General features: G+C 32.9%; 1 pseudogene; it reads left to right on the plus strand.

Annotated features, from left to right (window-relative positions):
* Positions 1–1789: 1789 nt before the first annotated feature.
* LOC127557227 (chloride intracellular channel protein 1-like) overlaps positions 1790–19515 on the plus strand; it is a 43894-nt pseudogene continuing 26168 nt past the window's right edge.

Here is a 19515-nt window from a genome sequence, read left to right on the forward strand (position 1 = left end):
ACTTTAATAATATAGTGTTTGACAAACCCAAAGACCCCAATTTTTGGGATAAGAATGCATTATTTGACAAAAATTGCTGGGAAAATTGGAAATTAGTATGGCAGAAACTAGGTATTGACCCACACTTAACACCATACACCAAGATAAGGTCAAAATGCGTTCATGACCTAGGCATAAAGAATGAGATTATAAATAAATTAGAGGAACACAGGATAGTTAACCTCGTAGACCTGTGGAAGAGGGAGGAATTTATGACCAAAGAAGAACTAGAGATCACTATTGACCACAACATAGAAAATTTTGATTATATCAAATTGAAAAGTTTTTGTACAAATAAAACTAATGCAGACAAGATTAGAAGGGAAACAATAAACTGGGAAAACATTTTTACAATCAAAGGTTCTGATAAAGGCCTCATTTACAAAAATATATAGAGAATTGACTCTAATTTATAAGAAATCAAGCCATTCTCCAATCGATAAATGGCCAAAGGATATGAAAAGACAGTTCTCAGAAGAAGAAATTAAAACTATTTCTAGCCATATGAAAATATGCTCCAAATCATTATTAATCAGAGAAATGAAAATTAAGACAACTCTGAGATACCACCACACACCTGTCAGATTGGCTAGAATGACAGGAAAAGATAATGTGGAATATTTGAGGGGATGTGGGAACACAGGAACACTGATACATTGTTGGTGGAATTGTGAACACATCCATCTATTCTGGAGAGCAATTTAGAAGTATGCACAAAAAGTTATCAAACTGTGCATACCCTTTGGTACAATAGTGTTTCTACTGGGCTTATACCCCAAAGAGATACTAAAAAAGGGAAAGGGACCTGTATGTGCCAAAATGTTTGTGGCATCCCTGTTTGTAGTGGCTAGAAGCTGGAAAATGAATGGATGCCCATCAATTGGAGAATGTTGAGTAAACTGTGGTATATGAATGTTATGGAATATTTTTGTTTTGTAAGGAATGACCAGCAGGATGCATACAGAGAGGACTGGAGAGACTTACATGAACTGATGCTAAGTGAAATGATCAGAACCAAGAGATCATTATATAGATATTGTATAAGGATGTATTCTGATGGAAGTGGATTTCTTCAACAAAGAGATCTAACTCTGTTTCATTTGATCAAAGATGGACAGAAGCAGCTATACCCAAAGAAAGAACACTGGGAAATGAATATATACTCCTTGGATTTTTGTTTTTCTTCCTGGGTTATTTATACCTTCTGAATCCAATTCTCCCTGTGCTACAAGAGAACTGTTCAGTTCTCCATATATATATTGTATCTAGGATATACTGTAATCTATTTATCATGTATAGGACTGCTTGCCATCTAGGGGAGGGGATGGAGGGAGGGAGAGGAAAATTCAGAACAGAAGTAAGTGCAAGGGATAATGTTGTAAAAAATTACCCTGGCATGGGTTCTGTCAATAAAAAGTTATTAAAAAAAAAAGAATCCATCACCAATTATGTAATAATCGGGTTATCTTTAATGGAGACCCATGTGTAAAATTTGTAGCTGTGGCCAATAAAATTTGCTACTTTGGGATGGTTTCACAGCATATATTAATCTGTGCATTGGTATAAAAGGTATATATCTTGTCGGGTCTTATCCCAGATAATTGTACTATTCACTTAATGGCCTTTAATAAAATTCTAGCACAAGTAAAAAAAAAAAAAATTCCATGAATAAAATGTTAAGGTAGAACATTCAAAAATTTCAGTGTAATAGCAAGATGTTCTGAACCAGAGCAAGTTCAGACCAAAAGCAATGCCAATGAAGGGCTCATCGGAGCAGGCTGCAGAAATCCAAATTCCAGCTAAATGGTGCTGGGGTCAAATTGCAGGCTACATGATACTGAAACCCGTAACCAAGTTAGAGAATGGATGTAAATGTGAGTGTATTTTCATAACCCTCTTTCCTGATAGTCCCTTGGGGAAGAATCAGTACATCTTCCTTTTCCTACTATGCCTGGAAGCAAGCAGGAAAGTTTATCAATAAATATCTTATTTGGCCTGGTAGATTACACAAGTTAAAGCAGGAAGGTTGAAGGAAGAAAAGATTGGAAATTTACAAATTATCTAAAAATTCAAACAAAATGAAGAAGAAACCTATCTTTTTTACCCATGAGAGAGTTGGGTGATCTTCTGATTTTCATATAGTAATTACCATATGGCCTACTCTATTGCTACATTAGAAATATGTTCAACCATTACATTTAAAGGTTTTGGAATCTGCAAACAAGTTTGTAGTTTTGAAGGCAACACAAAGGCTAGATTTGTTACCACTGGAACAGAACTATAACAATCCTAGTCTCAATTATCAACATTGTAGTGCTATGAAAACAATTGCAGGGAGATGGGCTACCACACACAAACTGTCTCAAGATCAGATGAGAACTCAATATTCAATTCAATTTAACATTTATTAATCACTATGAGATAGCTACATAGCTTTCTTAAGATGAAAGGGAGGGTGGGTGTGATCCAGATTCAATAACTTGGATAGGTTCAGATAGGAAATCTCTTGGTCCTCATGGAGTATTTAGTCTAAAATAAAAGAATAATATGGAAACTCTTCAATATAGAATATAAAATAATAAATAGCTATTGCTTCTTTATTGCTAGAATATAATACTTTGAATCAAGAAGACCCGAATTTTAATCCTGTCTCAGTCACAAACTAGCTGAATAACCCTAGGAAAATCATTTAATATGTCTCAGTTTCCTTATCAGTAGAAAGAAGAACCCTACTGGGGTTATTGTAAGGATGATATAAGTTAACATAAGTAAAGCAGACTGCAAAATTCAAAGGACTGTATAAAATGGATGTAACAAGACCAAGAACAATAACAAAGATAAATTAATAGAAGAGAATTTGTTTGACACACACCATTACAAACATGTAGACAGAGAAAGTTGATGATACTTTGATGACTTGTAGGACAGATAATGTCATTTATTTACTTCTTTTTTGGGGACCCTTTAAATCATTTGAAAATATCCATGGCATTTGACTGCTGAGTAAAGCTTAAATTTAACATACACCAAAATGAAATTATTGAGGATTTAAGTAAAGATAACACAGTAGATCAATTTGAATCAGGAAGATCTAAGATCAAATCTAGTCTCAGAAACTTATTGCCTACATGACAACAAATTATTTAACCTCTGTCTACCTCAATTTCCTCAACGATAAAATAGAAATAATATTAGTATCTACTTCTCAGGATTGTTGTGAAGAAAAAATGAGATAGTATTTATAAAGCACTTTCCAAACCTTAAAATTCTAAACAAATGATATTATCTTTTCTCCTCCTCTTCCTACTATAACAAATGCCACCATTACTTCTCTTCCTCCTCTTCCTCCTCCTCCTCCTCTTCCTCCTACTACTACTAATATTACCACTACTACTACTACTATTATTACTACTATTGCTGCTAAGACAGGAAAAGAATGGATCAATACAATGAGGTATGTATTGTTTAATCCATATTTTTCTTCTGCTAAAGTTACTATGCTGGGTTTCATTAGCAGGATGGATACAAGTAGCTGGTGAGTCATCACATGAATAAATAAAGAAAACACAACCAGTTCTGTGTAAAAACTATACTTTGATGGAAGCGACAGGATTCATAATCAGAAACCAGCTCAGTGAGCAGAATTCTCATCCCTGAAAAGAAATCAAACCAGAAAAAGCAAATGGTAATGATAATGATCCAGCCATTGTGAACTGGTGAGCTGAGGAAAAGACTGATTTTCTTACCATTTCCCCAATGATTTTGGGGTCTTGAAGGACAAAACTTCTCCTTTCCAAAAGCCATAAGTCTGTGTGGTACCAGGACACATCTACATATTTGTGATGTTAAAAAGAAGTTAGTGTAGTGGATGGCTACAGGAAGATGGATGCTGTAAGGAAAGAAATATTTTTTTTTTTTGGAAATGGGTTCTTTAACTACATAGCTACCAAACAAAGTGACCAAGGGTAGGTTCATCATATCAGGAAGATTAGGTAAGACTTTGTAAAGTCAATCAGTAAGCATTCACTAAATATCTACTATTTCCCAGACAATAGGCTAAGCCTTGCAGGGGTCCTCAAACTTTTTAAATAGGGGGCCAGTTCACTGTCCCTCAGACTGTTGGAGATCCAGATTATAGTAAAAACAAAAACTTTGTTTTGTGGGCCTTTAAATAAAGAAACTTCAAATCCCTGTGTGAGGGGACAAATGTTCTCAGCTGCTGCATCTGGCCTGTGGGCTGTAGTTTGAGGACCCCTAGAAGGATTACATGGATGTGGTAACATTTTATCTCAGTTTGAAGAGTGAGTGGGAACTCGATAGATAAATGAAATGAAGGAATTACAGGTATTGAAATAGATTGTAAACAAAAATACAGAGATCATCCTCCTCACAACTAAAGAATTAAAAAAAAATTCCCATATCCCCTCTTGCTCTTACTCTCCTTATGCTCCCTACAAGTCTGTAGTGTACGTAATCTGATAAGAACTGGCATTTATTTGGTCCTTTAAAGTTTGCATCTGGACCTAATAAAATCTTTAAAAATATAATAGGTATTATTGGTTTTCATTATGATTCCCACTGCATAGATTAAAAATAAATAAATCAAAGTTCCGAGAGTTTAAATGAATCACCCATATTCACATGGAAGTAGAGTTAGAAACACCAGTCTTTCTGATTCCCGGATTATCTTTCTACAGCTTTGTGTATATCTTTGATCCTTCAAGGACTAATTATTATTGGATGTCCTCCATTAATCTGACCCATATAATTCTATCTTCTTTAAATCATACAAAGTACATTCATAGCTTGAAACGCACCTTAATTAATTATTTAATATATCTTAGCATTTGTTTTTTTAAAATGAGTCCCAAATTCTCTCCTTCTTCACCCACTAAAAAAAAAAAAAGTAATATTATTTCAATTATACATGTAAAATATATAATTTGATACATATTTAATTATTCTTGCATTGTTGTACCAATTCATCCATGTACATTATTCTAGATTGCCAGGGTCATACATACCAATCTTTGGAATATCCCCGGATATACATGAAGACTAGCTGGTCTTGAGGTGCGAAACAGCTTTTCTCTATTGGTAATCTCAGCAGGGGTTAGCAGGAAGCAAGAGCAAGTGTCTGTATGTCTCTCCATCTATCTCTCTACAACTGCTTCTCTGCCTCTCTCTACATTCCTGCCTATGGACTGCCCTCTGGGATTACCTTGTGCCTAGCCCACTCAGCACTTCATAGGTGGATCCACAGAAGGGGAGACACCTGAAGTTAGTGCTGCATCCTAAGAGGAGATCTAGCAAGATGATATACCAATCATCATCTCAAGGAACTTTTAACACCTGTAAGACACAACCTCCTGCCTCAGAGGCCAAGGCCCTTTTTACCTCCTGGGCCCACACTACCAGCTGACATGGCATACATGGCAATTCTCAGAGAAGGAGAAACGTCCCTAATATATTATCCTTTATAAGGATAGATCAAGTTCTATGTGGGCAAGGAATTTGGCTTAACTAATTCTTTTGCCTTCTCTACAACAGCATACCTATTAGGACAATACTCAATGACTTTTTGAGACCATGGGTTACTCACTGGTTATCAATAACTCATATAACTGCAGTTGTACCATTATATATATATGTCTAAAGTATAAAAAGACTTTATAAAAATACATGAAATGGAAGTTAATATATGAAATTTTTTACCATAAGCCTAAAGCAGATTGCCTCTAGAAATAAATATGAACTTGGAAGGACAATTTAAGAGGAAAGCTCAGATAATTAGACTAAGCAATCGCTTAGTCTCTCAGCTTAATTTTTCCCCTATATCTCCCTTATGCATAAACTTGAAGTGAATTTAAAGGTAAAAATAAGATTATTTTTGTCTGTATTTAGATCTCAAACATTTATTCAAATGCTTCCATGGAATGATGTTAAATAACCTGTTAATTGCTCTTTAAGAGCAATTTAACTTATGAAGAATACTAGACTTACACTCAGGATATTGGCCACTTGGTTTTTAGGTCCTCCAAAAGCTTATTTTGTGATACTGGTCAAGTAACGGCCTCTGTATCTCAGTTCTGAATATACAAAATGTGCTTTATCTGTATTATCTTGGTTGTTGTAAGATAACATATGTTAAACTGTCTTTATTATTATTGTTGTTGTTTTCTTTTATTTTAGTTTTATATGTTTTTTTTTAATATACATTTCTTTATGAATCATGTTAAGAGAGAAAAATCAGAAGAGAAGAGAAAAACTCACAAGTGAAAAAAAAAAAACAAAAGAAAAAGAAAAAAAATAACATAACATGTGTTGATTTATGTTCATTCTCCATAGTTCTCTCTCTGGATGCAGATGGCATTTTCTATTTAAATTTCTATTTAAAAGTTTATTGGGTTTGTCTTGGAACACTGAACCACTCTGAAGAATCACATCTTTCATAGTTGATCATTGCAGAGTTTTGTAGTTACTGTATATGCTGTATTCTTAGTTCTACTCACTTCACTCAGCATCAGCTTGTATAACTCTTTCCAGCTCTTTCTAAAAATAGCTTGTTCATAATTTTTTATAGAACAATAATATCCTATTACTCTCATACACTATAACTTATTCAGTCATTTCCCAATTGAAAAGCATCTACTAATTTTCTAATTCTTTGCCAACACAAGAAGAGATGCTACAAACATTTTTTGCACATTTGTATCCTTTCTCCTTCTCTATAATTTCTGATACAGACCCTGTATTAGCACTGCTGGATCAAAGGATATGCATAGCTTTATAGTTCTTTGGGTATAGTTCCAAATTGCTCTCCAGAATGGCTGGATCATTTCACAGTTCCACCAACAATGCCTTAATATCTCTGATTTCCCACATTCCTTCCAACATTTATCATTATCTTTTCTTGTCATCTTAGCCAAACTGAAAGGTATGAGGTGGTACCTCAGAATTGTTTTAATTTGCATTTCTTTAATTAAAAGCAATTTAAAACATTTTTTTTCTCTTGGTTAGATATGGCTTTAATTTCTTCATCTAAAAGCCAATATCCTTTGGCCATTTATCACTTGGGAAATGACTAGTATTCTTATAAATTTGTCATAGTTCTTTATATATTTTAGAAATGAGGCCTTTATAAGTAACATTGTCTGTAACTGTTAAACTGTCTTGAAAAATATAAAGAAAATCTCTAAATGAATGCAAATAATTAACCTGTTAAAGTAGTGGCATATATTCAAGTTTGAAGTTACTATGCAAAGTTATAATTATAAAAATATGATAATTGATCCCTAGCCCAATGACATAGGCAGTAGGAATTCTATTAATGCTGTCACTTCAGAGGTTTCTCATTAATTCAGAACTACTTTATTGATGTAACACAATAAGCATACATAGCATAGTAATCTTAGGTTTGAGAGGACATGAACCCAAATATTGTCTCTGACACATTAGCTCAAAAACCTTATGCCACTTAACTACAGTATCTCATGGCAAATATCTAAGATTGTAACATTCCAAGGATTATAGATTTATAGGGAACTTCTTTTAATGGGAATATCACAAGTAGAAAAGAAAAACAATTGTTATGAATGTTACTATTATTAAAGATAAGATAATAGACAAGAGTAGAATGGGACAAAAGAAACAGAACAACATGAAGTCTGTACATATCTATTTTTTTAGAGAACTAAAAACTTTTTCAGAATTTTTGGTCATGTTGGTAGGGAAAAATTTGGTAGGAGGAGGTTGGGAAAAAAACAAATTCTTTAGTGATCTCTCATACTTGTAATAGTCTCCATTCTCATTGCTTCCTGGCTTCCTTGCTTTCCTTAAAGATGCACCTGAAATTCCATCTTCTACAAGAAGAGTTTTTTGAATCCTTAAACTCTAATGTTTTCTCTCTGTTAATGATTCACCATTTATATATAATTTACTTATAGCTATTTGTTTGTTTGTTGTTTCCATCCCATTGTGAGCTCCTTCAAGACAGGAAACTTTTTTTTTTTGACATTCTGGTGTCTGTACTGATTAAGACAGTTGTTGGCACTTGGAAGGGAGTAAATAAATAATTTTGAACTAACTGCTCTGCTCTAACAAATATAATCTACATTGATCCTTCTCCAGTGATAGGTAATCATGTTTGTTCATTTGAAACCAGTTACAGAGTGGCAACTAGGTGATCTAGTGCATAGAGTACCAAGTTTGAAGTCAGAGCCAGAAGTCACTGCTTACCTCAGTTTCCTCATGTGTAAAATGAGGGCAATAAGAGGACCTATTTCCCAGAGTTCTTGCGAAGAGTAAATAAAATAATATTTGTGAAGGATTTAGCAGAGTTCCTGGAACATAATAAATTCTATAAAAATGTCAGCCACTTTTATCATTTCCTGCTTAGCTTGTGAAAATTCTGATCACATTTATATAGGATAAAACATGATAGACACTAACTGATCATCTTCTAAGTGAAACTAAACAAAACTCTAAATTAGGAGTTGATGAAAGCTAATAACTGATGCCATTTACAAACATTAATATGTAAACCATGCACAACCAGTCCTACAATTAGGTAAGGTAAAAACTTCAAAATAAGCTAATTGTTTTGTGTGCATAATGTCAAATTGTCTGATTGTCTTTTTTTTCCACTGAGAAATCCATCAATTGTTTTGGTATCATTTAGAAACAGTCTTAATATATATTATTTTGTATATGATTTCATAACTTAGACTCAGTAAGAAATCTCTTTTAAAATATTATCTTTTTTTCTTTTCTAGAAGAATTTTAATAATTGTTTTACTGCAATGTGTTATACCCCCCAAAGATTAAAAATATTGTCTGAATGTATCAATCAAAATGTTATTTCATTATCTTACAACCTTCAAAACTAATTGATCAAACAATAAAAAATAAAAATGTACATTAATTATGTTGAGGGAATTTTTACTTCCTTTGCAATAGGGTACATTTTTCATTTTCAAAACCTTCAGAATTGGAAAGAACAATTTGATCATGCCAATAATAAATTTCAGAGAACTAAACTGAGTAGAAATAAAATGACAAATTAAAATGCATTTATATTAAAGCAATTTTCTGCCCATCCAAGAGATGAGAAAATTAATATGTAAACCATTAACTTATACTCAGATGTATTGTTCTCAATCACTGAAATAGAAATTTGGCAGTCTTATCATTGGCATTTTATTGCATTCTCAAAGGAAAAAGTGCTTTGAAAAAATTACTTGACTACATTCAAAAGATGTTCATTAAAAAAGTATATATTTTTAAGGCAATCATCCATGAATTATGGCCATCCTATTTTTCTATAATCTCTTTAGTTTTTATTCCTGTTACAAGAGGAAGCAAAATGTGACAATAAAGAAGATATATGCTTTTATATATAGATACCCACATATATTCATGTTTACACACATCTACATACTCATATATCTACAAATATGTACATTGTATACAAATCAAACCTCATAAATAAACTAATTAAACATATGAATTATAATGCTAATTAATGCTTGTTGCCCTCATGGTAAGATTGATTTCTAAAATAGGTTAGTGATGAAATAGTCGATTTTACTAGTATAAGGAAGGACAAGATGAGTACACACACACTTGTCTATAAAAATTGGTACCTTTCTCACATTTATTTTCTTAGAGCTTTTTTCCAAGCACTTCAAAGTTGTATAACTTGATTAGAGAAGTAGGATTTGAACCCATGTTTTTCTGGATACTTCTCTAGGCATTATATTCTGTTGCCTCTTTCCCTTAGGAGGAAAAAAGATAATATGTTACATTTGATGCAACATGAACATACTATGATTTAGTTTTTTTTAATGCCTTCATTTTAATTTTAATTTACCATTTTATACTTCTCTTGAGTCTTGTCTTCCCCCCCAAATAATGGAAAATGTCCTATTTCATTGAATGTCCATCTTTTTTGCCTGAAAGAGATAATGCTTAATTTTGCTGGATAATTGATTCTTAATTGTAGTCCAATTCCTTTGCTTTCCAGAATATCGTGTCTCAGGCCTTCCACTCTTTTAATGTGGAAACTGCTGGATCAAAGGATATGCATAGCTTTATAGTTCTTTGGGTATAGTTCCAAATTGCTCTCCAGAGTGGCTGGATCATTTCATAGTTCCACCAACAATGCCTTATTATCTCTGATTTCCCACATTCCTTCCAACATTTATCATTATCTTTTCTTGTCATCTTAGCCAAGCTGAAAGGTATGAGGTGGTACCTCAGAGTTGTTTTAATTTGCATTTCTTTAATTAAAAGCAATTTAAAACATTTTTTTTTCTCTTGGTTAGATATGGCTTTAATTTCTTCATCTAAAAGCTGTTCATATCCTTTGGCCATTTATCACTTGGGAAATGACTAGTATTCTTATAAATTTGACATAGTTCTTTATATATTTTAGAAATGAGGCCTTTATAAGTAACATTGTCTGTAACTGTTAAACTGTCTTGAAAAATATAAAGAAAAACTCTAAATGAATGCAAATAATTAACCTGTTAAAGTAGTGGCATATATTCAAGTTTGTAGTTACTATGCAAAGTTATAATTATAAAAATATGATAATTGATCCCTAGCCCAATGACATAGGCAGTAGGAATTCTATTAATGCTGTCACTTCAGAGGTTTCTCATTAATTCAGAACTACTTTATTGATGTAACACAATAAGCATACATAGCATAGTAATCTTAGGTTTGAGAGGACATGAACCCAAATATTGTCTCTGACACATTAGCTCAAAAACCTTATGCCACTTAACTACAGTATCTCATGGCAAATATCTAAGATTGTAACATTCCAAGGATTATAGATTTATAGGGAACTTCTTTTAATGGGAATATCACAAGTAGAAAAGAAAAACAATTGTTATGAATGTTACTATTATTAAAGATAAGATAACAGAGTAGACAAGAGTAGAATGGGACAAAAGAAACAGAACAACATGAAGTCTGTACATATCTATTTTTTTAGAGAACTAAAAACTTTTTCAGAATTTTTGGTCATGTTGGTAGGGAAAAATTTGGTAGGAGGAGGTTGGGAAAAAAACAAATTCTTTAGTGATCTCTCATACTTGTAATAGTCTCCATTCTCATTGCTTCCCGGCTTCCTTGCTTTCCTTAAAGATGCACCTGAAATTCCATCTTGTACAAGAAGACTTTTTTGAATCCTTAAACTCTAATGTTTTCTCTCTGTTAATGATTCACCATTTATATATAATTTACTTATAGCTATTTGTTTGTTTGTTGTTTCCATCCCATTGTGAGCTCCTTCAAGACAGGAAACTTTTTTTTTTGACATTCTGGTATCTGTACTGATTGACAGTTGTTGGCACTTGGAAGGGAGTAAATAAATAATTTTGAACTAACTGCTCTGCTCTAACAAATATAATCTACATTGATCCTTCTCCAGTGATAGGTAATCATGTTTGTTCATTTGAAACCAGTTACAGAGTGGCAACTAGGTGATCTAGTGCATAGAGTACCAAGTTTGAAGTCAGAGCCAGAAGTCACTGCTTACCTCAGTTTCCTCATGTGTAAGATGAGGGCAATAAGAGGACCTATTTCCCAGAGTTCTTGCAAAGAGTAAATAAAATAATATTTGTGAAGGATTTAGCAGAATTCCTGGAACATAATAAATTCTATAAAAATGTCAGCCACTTTTATCATTTCCTGCTTAGCTTGTGAAAATTCTGATCACATTTCTATAGGATAAAATATGATAGATACTAACTGATCATCTTCTAAGTGAAACTAAACAAAACTCTAAATTAGGAGTTGATGAAAGCTAATAACTGATGCCATTTACAAACATTAATATGTAAACCATTAACTTATACTCAGATGTATTGTTCTCAATCACTGAAATAGAAATTTGGCAGTCTTATCACTGGCATTTTATTGCATTCTCAAAGGAAAAAGTGCTTTGAAAAAATTACTTGACTACATTCAAAAGATGTTCATTAAAAAAGTATATATTTTTAAGGCAATCATCCATGAATTATGGCCATCCTATTTTTCTATAATCTCTTTAGTTTTTATTCCTGTTACAAGAGGAAGCAAAATGTGACAATAAAGAAGATATATGCTTTTATATATAGATACCCACATATATTCATGTTTACACACATCTACATACTCATATATCTACAAATATGTACATTGTATACAAATCAAACCACATAAATAAACTAATTAAACATATGCTAATTAATGCTTGTTGCCCTCATGGTAAGATTGATTTCTAAAATAGGTTAGTGATGAAATAGTCGATTTTACTAGTATAAGGAAGGACAAGATGAGTACACACACACTTGTCTATAAAAATTGGTACCTTTCTCACATTTATTTTCTTAGAGCTTTTTTCCAAGCACTTCAAAGTTGTATAACTTGATTAGAGAAGTAGGATTTGAACCCATGTTTTTCTGGAAGTCCTTTTTGTAGTGGCAAGAAACTGGAAACTGAAGGGATGCCCATCAGTGAAGAATGGATGAAGAAGTTATGGTATATGAATGTTATGGAATATTATTGTTCTGTAAGAAATGACCAGCAGGATGAATACAGAGAGGACTGGCGAGACTTACATGAACTGATGCTAAGTGAAATGAGCAGAACCAGGAGATCATTATACACTTCGACAACGATATTGTATGAGGACATATTTTGATGGAAGGAGATTTCTTTGACAAAGAGATCTGAGTTTCAATTGATAAATGACGGACAAAAGCAGCTACACCCAAAGAAAGAACACTGGGAAACGAATGTGAACTATCTGCATTTTTGTTTTTCTTCCCGGGTTATTTATACCTTCTGAATCCAATTATCCCTATGCAACAAGAGAACTGTTCGGTTCTGCAAACATATATTGTATCTAGGATATACTGCAACATATCCAACATATAAAGGACTGCTTGCCATCTAGGGGAGAGGGTGGAGGGAGGGAGGGAAAAAAAATTGGAACAGAAACGAGTGTCAATATAAAGTAATTATTAAATAAAAATTAAAAAAAAAAGAAAGAAACAATGGCTAAAAATGTTACATTACATGAGAATGAGGACTGAACCTTCTTCTTTGGGTTTTATGATTAGGAAGTTCAATATGGTTTTAATGGAATAGTGGGAATAAAAGCTTGCAGGATCAAGAAGTGGAAACTGAGAAAATGAAAGCAGCAAGGATAAGTTACTATTTTTTTAAATAAATGTTTTATTGGTGATTAAGAAAAAAAAAAGAATTTTTGGTCATGTTGGTAGGGAAAAATTTGGTAGGAGGAGGTTGGGAAAAAACAAATTCTTTAGTGATCTCTCATACTTGTAATAGTCTCCATTCTCATTGCTTCCCGGCTTCCTTGCTTTCCTTAAAGATGGACCTGAAATTCCATCTTGTACAAGAAGACTTTTTTGAATCCTTAAACTCTAATGTTTTCTCTCTGTTAATGATTCGCCATTTATATATAATTTACTTATAGCTATTTGTTTGTTTGTTGTTTCCATCCCATTGTGAGCTCCTTCAAGACAGGAAACTTTTTTTTTTGACATTCTGGTATCTGTACTGATTGACAGTTGTTGGCACTTGGAAGGGAGTAAATAAATAATTTTGAACTAACTGCTCTGCTCTAACAAATATAATCTACATTGATCCTTCTCCAGTGATAGCTAATCATGTTTGTTCATTTGAAACCAGTTACAGAGTGGCAACTAGGTGATCTAGTGCATAGAGTATCAAGTATGAAGTCAGAGCCAGAAGTCACTGCTTGCCTCAGTTTCCTCATGTGTAAGATGAGGGCAATAAGAGGACCTATTTCCCAGAGTTCTTGCAAAGAGTAAATAAAATAATATTTGTGAAGGATTTAGCAGAATTCCTGGAACATAATAAATTCTATAAAAATGTCAGCCACTTTTATCATTTCCTGCTTAGCTTGTGAAAATTCTGATCACATTTCTATAGGATAAAATATGATAGATACTAACTGATCATCTTCTAAGTGAAACTAAACAAAACTCTAAATTAGGAGTTGATGAAAGCTAATAACTGATGCCATTTACAAACATTAATATGTAAACCATGCACAACCAGTCCTACAATTAGGTAAGGTAAAAACTTCAAAATAAGCTAATTGTTTTGTGTGCATAATGTCAAATTGTCTGATTGTCTTTTTTCTCCACTGAGAAATCCATCAATTGTTTTGGCATCATTTAGAAACAGTCTTAATATATATTATTTTGTATATGATTTCATAACTTAGACTCAGTAAGAAATCTCTTTTAAAATACTATCTTTTTTTCTTTTCTAGAAGAATTTTAATAATTGTTTTACTGCAATGTGTTATACCCCCCAAAGATTAAAAATATTGTCTGAATGTATCAATCAAAATGTTATTTCATTATCTTACAATCTTCAAAACTAATTGATCAAACAATAAAAAATAAAAATGTACATTAATTATGTTGAGGAAATTTTTACTTCCTTTGCAATAGGGTACATTTTTCATTTTCAAAACCTTCAGAATTGGAAAGAACAATTTGATCATGCCAATAATAAATTTCAGAGAACTAAACTGAGTAGAAATAAAATGACAAATTAAAATGCATTTATATTAAAGCAATTTTCTGCCCATCCAAGAGATGAGAAAATTAATATGTAAACCATTAACTTATACTCAGATGTATTGTTCTCAATCACTGAAATAGAAATTTGGCAGTCTTATCACTGGCATTTTATTGCATTCTCAAAGGAAAAAGTGCTTTGAAAAAATTACTTGACTACATTCAAAAGATGTTCATTAAAAAAGTATATATTTTTAAGGCAATCATCCATGAATTATGGCCATCCTATTTTTCTATAATCTCTTTAGTTTTTATTCCTGTTACAAGAGGAAGCAAAATGTGACAATAAAGAAGATATATGCTTTTATATATAGATACCCACATATATTCATGTTTACACACATCTACATACTCATATATCTACAAATATGTACATTGTATACAAATCAAACCACATAAATAAACTAATTAAACATATGCTAATTAATGCTTGTTGCCCTCATGGTAAGATTGATTTCTAAAATAGGTTAGGGATGAAATAGTCGATTTTACTAGTATAAGGAAGGACAAGATGAGTACACACACACTTGTCTATATAAATTGGTACCTTTCTCACATTTATTTTCTTAGAGCTTTTTTCCAAGCACTTCAAAGTTGTATAACTTGATTAGAGAAGTAGGATTTGAACCCATGTCTTTCTGGATACTTCTCTAGGCATTATATTCTGTTGACTCTTTCCCTTAGGAGGAAAAAAGATAATATGTTACATTTGATGCAACATGAACATACTATGATTTAGTTTTTTTTAATGCCTTCATTTTAATTTTAATTTACCATTTTATACTTCTCTTGAGTCTTGTCTTCCCCCCCAAATAATGGAAAATGTCCTATTTCATTGAATGTCCATCTTTTTTGCCTGAAAGAGATAATGCTTAATTTTGCTGGATAATTGATTCTTAATTGTAGTCCAATTCCTTTGCTTTCCAGAATATCGTGTCTCAGGCCTTCCACTCTTTTAATGTGGAAACTGCTGGATCAAACAAATTGGAAGAACATAGAACAGTTTACTTCTCAGAATAATGGAGAAGGAAAGAAATTGTGTCCAAATAAGAACTGGAACTCATAACTGAACATCAAATAGATAATTTTGATTATATTAAGTAAAAAAGGTTTTGTAGAAACAAAACTAATGCAGACAAGATTATAAGGGAAGGAACAATTAACCAGTTTTTACATTTAAGGGTTCTATTAAAGATCTCATTTCTAAACTAAATAGACAATTGACTCAAATGTATAAGAATTCAAACCATTCTCCAAATGAAAAATAGTCAAAGGATATGAACAGACAATTTTCAGATGAAGAAAATGAAGTCATTTCTAGTCATGAAAAGATGTTATAAATCACAATTAATTAGAGAAATGCAAATAATACAAATCTGAGATGCTACTACATGTCTCTGAGATTGGCTAAGATTACAGGAAAAGATAATGAATGTTGGAGGGGATGTGGGAAAGCTGGTACACTAATACATTGTTGATGGAACTGTGAACAGATCCAGCCATTCTGGAGAGCAATTTGGAACTATGCTCAAAAAGTTATCAAACTGTCCATACCTTTTGATCCAACATTGTTCCTACTGGGCTTTTATCCCAAAGAGATTTGAAAAAAGGGAAAGAGACCTACATGTGCAAACATATTTGTGGCAGTCCTTTTTGTAGTGGCAAGAAACTGGAAACTGAAGGGATGCCCATCAGTGAAGAATGGATGAAGAAGTTATGGTATATGAATGTTATGGAATATTATTGTTCTATAAGAAATGGAGGACAATTTTAGAGAGGCCTGGAGAGATTTACATGAACTGATGTGAAGTTAAATGAGCAGAACCAAAGATCACTGTGCATGGCAACATCAATATTATACAATTATCAATTCTGATGAACGTGACTCTTTCCAACAATGAGATGATTGATTCCAGTTCCAATGATCTTGTGATGAAGAGAGCCATCTGCACCCTGAGAGAGGACTGTGGAAACTGAATGTGGATCATAACAGAACATTCTCATTCTTTTTGATATTGTTTCCTTACATTTTGTTTTCTTACTCATTTTCTTTCCTTTTTGATCAGATTTTTCTTGTGCAACAAGAGAATTATATAAATATGTTTACACATATTGGATTTTACATATATTTTAACATTTATAACATATATTGGATTGCTTGCCATCTAGGGGAAGGAGTGAAGAAAAGGAGGGGAAAATCTGAAACACAAGGATATGCAAGAGTCGATGTTGAAAAATTATCCATGCATATGTTTTCAAAATGAAAAGCTTAAAAAAAAGAATTACCAAGAAGCTTAGAAGTAGGAAACATGTTTTTCCCTTGCACTTTAACAAAGGAAATTGAGGAATAGGTTGTATGGATTAGCAAGCGATAATAAGGAGTATTGGAAAGGATAGAGGGAAAAAGATAGAAATAGTTTTGATGACCTCTTCTAATGTTCAATATATAATCTAAAAACATAGACATTTTCCATTTTTCTCCCCACCCAACACTATCTCTCTTTTCTGTCTGTTTCTCTGTCTCTTTCTGTTTCTATCTTTTTCTGCCAAAATACATAATTTAATTTCATCTTAATTTCAAGGTGCCTGTATCTTTATCAATAAATTTATGAGCTATATAGTCAGCTTATTATTATTTTTACTTGTGATTTCTTGGATTGTAATTGACCTTTATTCCCAGACCTTGAGTCCTTCCTTAATATATATATATTTCAAAAATATAAGTTAAAAAAATGTAAATTGGTAAATGAATTCTGTATCCAGATTAGTCTCTTAAGATAACTCATTTTACTTACCCATTTATTGGTTTATCTTTGTCTTGAAAATTCAAGGGTGTGTCCCCCTTTCTTTAGCTCATGAAAAAAATTCCATCACCCTTGTCTCTGAAAATTAGAAATTTCTCTTCCAGAATTTATGATGCATTCCAGCTAATTCCTGGATTTCTTCTGCTGCGTGGAGCTCTGGTTAGAGTTTTGAATCTGAAAATAGGAAGAGCTGTATTTGAATGTTGATTCAGAAATTTTTTATCCATGTGACCCCGAGTAAATTATTTATCCTTAGTTTTTTTTACATGTAAAATAGGAATAATAATAGTATCTATTACATATAGTTATTGCGAAGCTCAAATGTAATATTGAATTTAAGATTATATGTAAGTTAAGAATATCAATAAAATTATAATCGAAAAAAAAATTTTAAGTTGATTACTTCCTTATCAAAAAGGAGGAAGAGGATTACATGTAATCCTCTCAGAATACATTCTAAAATAGGCATATATATGTTGGAATCCTTACTAACTGCTAAGTAATTAGAGTTGATCTAATCTTACAAGAAGTTGTTTTGGCCAGAACCTGAAACAAGGTACTAAGTAGAACTAATCAAGACAAGGCTTGGGTTCCCACCTTTACTGGACTCCACAAGTATGCTAGCTTCAAAAAGTACACTTTCTACACCACACCTTAAAGCTCTTTGGGCCAGAGAGCACTATGGGAGAAAACCCATAATCCCATTCTCTCAGAAGGTTCACATATAAGGCGAGACAGCCATTCCAGAATACACTTTTTTCCTCTTGGCTGGCTGATCGCACTAGACTCGAGAGGAATGACTCTGCTGCAGAGAACACTTTTGACGGACTTTAGTGGAGCTACGCCAGAAGCCCTCTCTCCGCGGCAAGTAGGTGGCTGGGCTCCCCAGAAGGAGATAAGAGAGATCTTCCATCTCTGTTGGAGGCAGAAGAAAGCAGAGGCAGAGGCTGAAGGACAGAACCTTTGGATTTGGAGACATCCGAAGGGCTCTAAGCCTCTAAACCGGCTGTGCTCTGAGAAGAACAAACTCCAACATTTGAACTCTAACATATATATATATATGCAAATATATACATATAGAGAGAGAGAAAGAAAGAGAAAATGACAAAGACTGAGACAGAGAGAGGCAGACAGACAGATTTTGAACAAACAGAACTAACTTTATAAAACAGTAGTAAAGATTCTCAATAGGTCTAGACTTAATAGGTTTATCATATCAACCTAAAGTGATCTTTGGTTTATAAAATGGCTAAACTTTAAGAGTAGAATCAAAAGGTGTAATGGGCTGAAGCTTGAGTTAATGCACTGAGGTCCCAAGCACGTGAGGCTAAATAGTAATTGGACCCTACTCTATCACTATATAAGCTTGGAGAAAGGATAGCCCCCGCCCACTCTTTGTGCAAGTCCTGATGTGTTGTATAGGAAATGACGATTTTGGTGGGTGGAGGCAGGAGAGTGGAAAGGGAAGCAGAGAGACTGCTGGCTGGTGCCTTGAGACAGCTGCTCACATTGCTATGGCAACCATCCTTCACTTCCAATCCCCCTCTGCTAGCTGGCTTCCTGTCTGCCCATATTGCTATGGCAATCCTTCTTCACCTTTTCACTTTCAATAAAGATTGAAGATTTTTCCCTTAACCTGAATTCCTGACCCCGGCTGATTTTAAATACGCGGTCATCACAAAAAGGTACTCCATAGGTGATTAGAATATTAACTCAACCAACCATATGTTCATAAAAAATTGTTAGACAAATGGATATTAATGCATTCATAGAAATGAAAGGTTATTATGATAATAATTCAAGAACTGATCATTGTCACTAGAAATGACAGAAAAATATATTGAAGTATTTACTCCCTTCTTATGAATCCATATAGATACTAAAGTCTTGGAAAGTGACCAGCATATTGTTTGGGGGGACAAAATTTTAACATTTACATATCTCAAAACATATGACTAATGATATTATAACATATAAGAAGCTCAGTATCTTTTTAAACCAAGACATGAATAATATCATGCTACAAAATCCAATCTACAAAA

Source organism: Antechinus flavipes, chromosome 3, assembly GCF_016432865.1.
Source record: "Antechinus flavipes isolate AdamAnt ecotype Samford, QLD, Australia chromosome 3, AdamAnt_v2, whole genome shotgun sequence".
Taxonomy (NCBI): domain Eukaryota; kingdom Metazoa; phylum Chordata; class Mammalia; order Dasyuromorphia; family Dasyuridae; genus Antechinus; species Antechinus flavipes.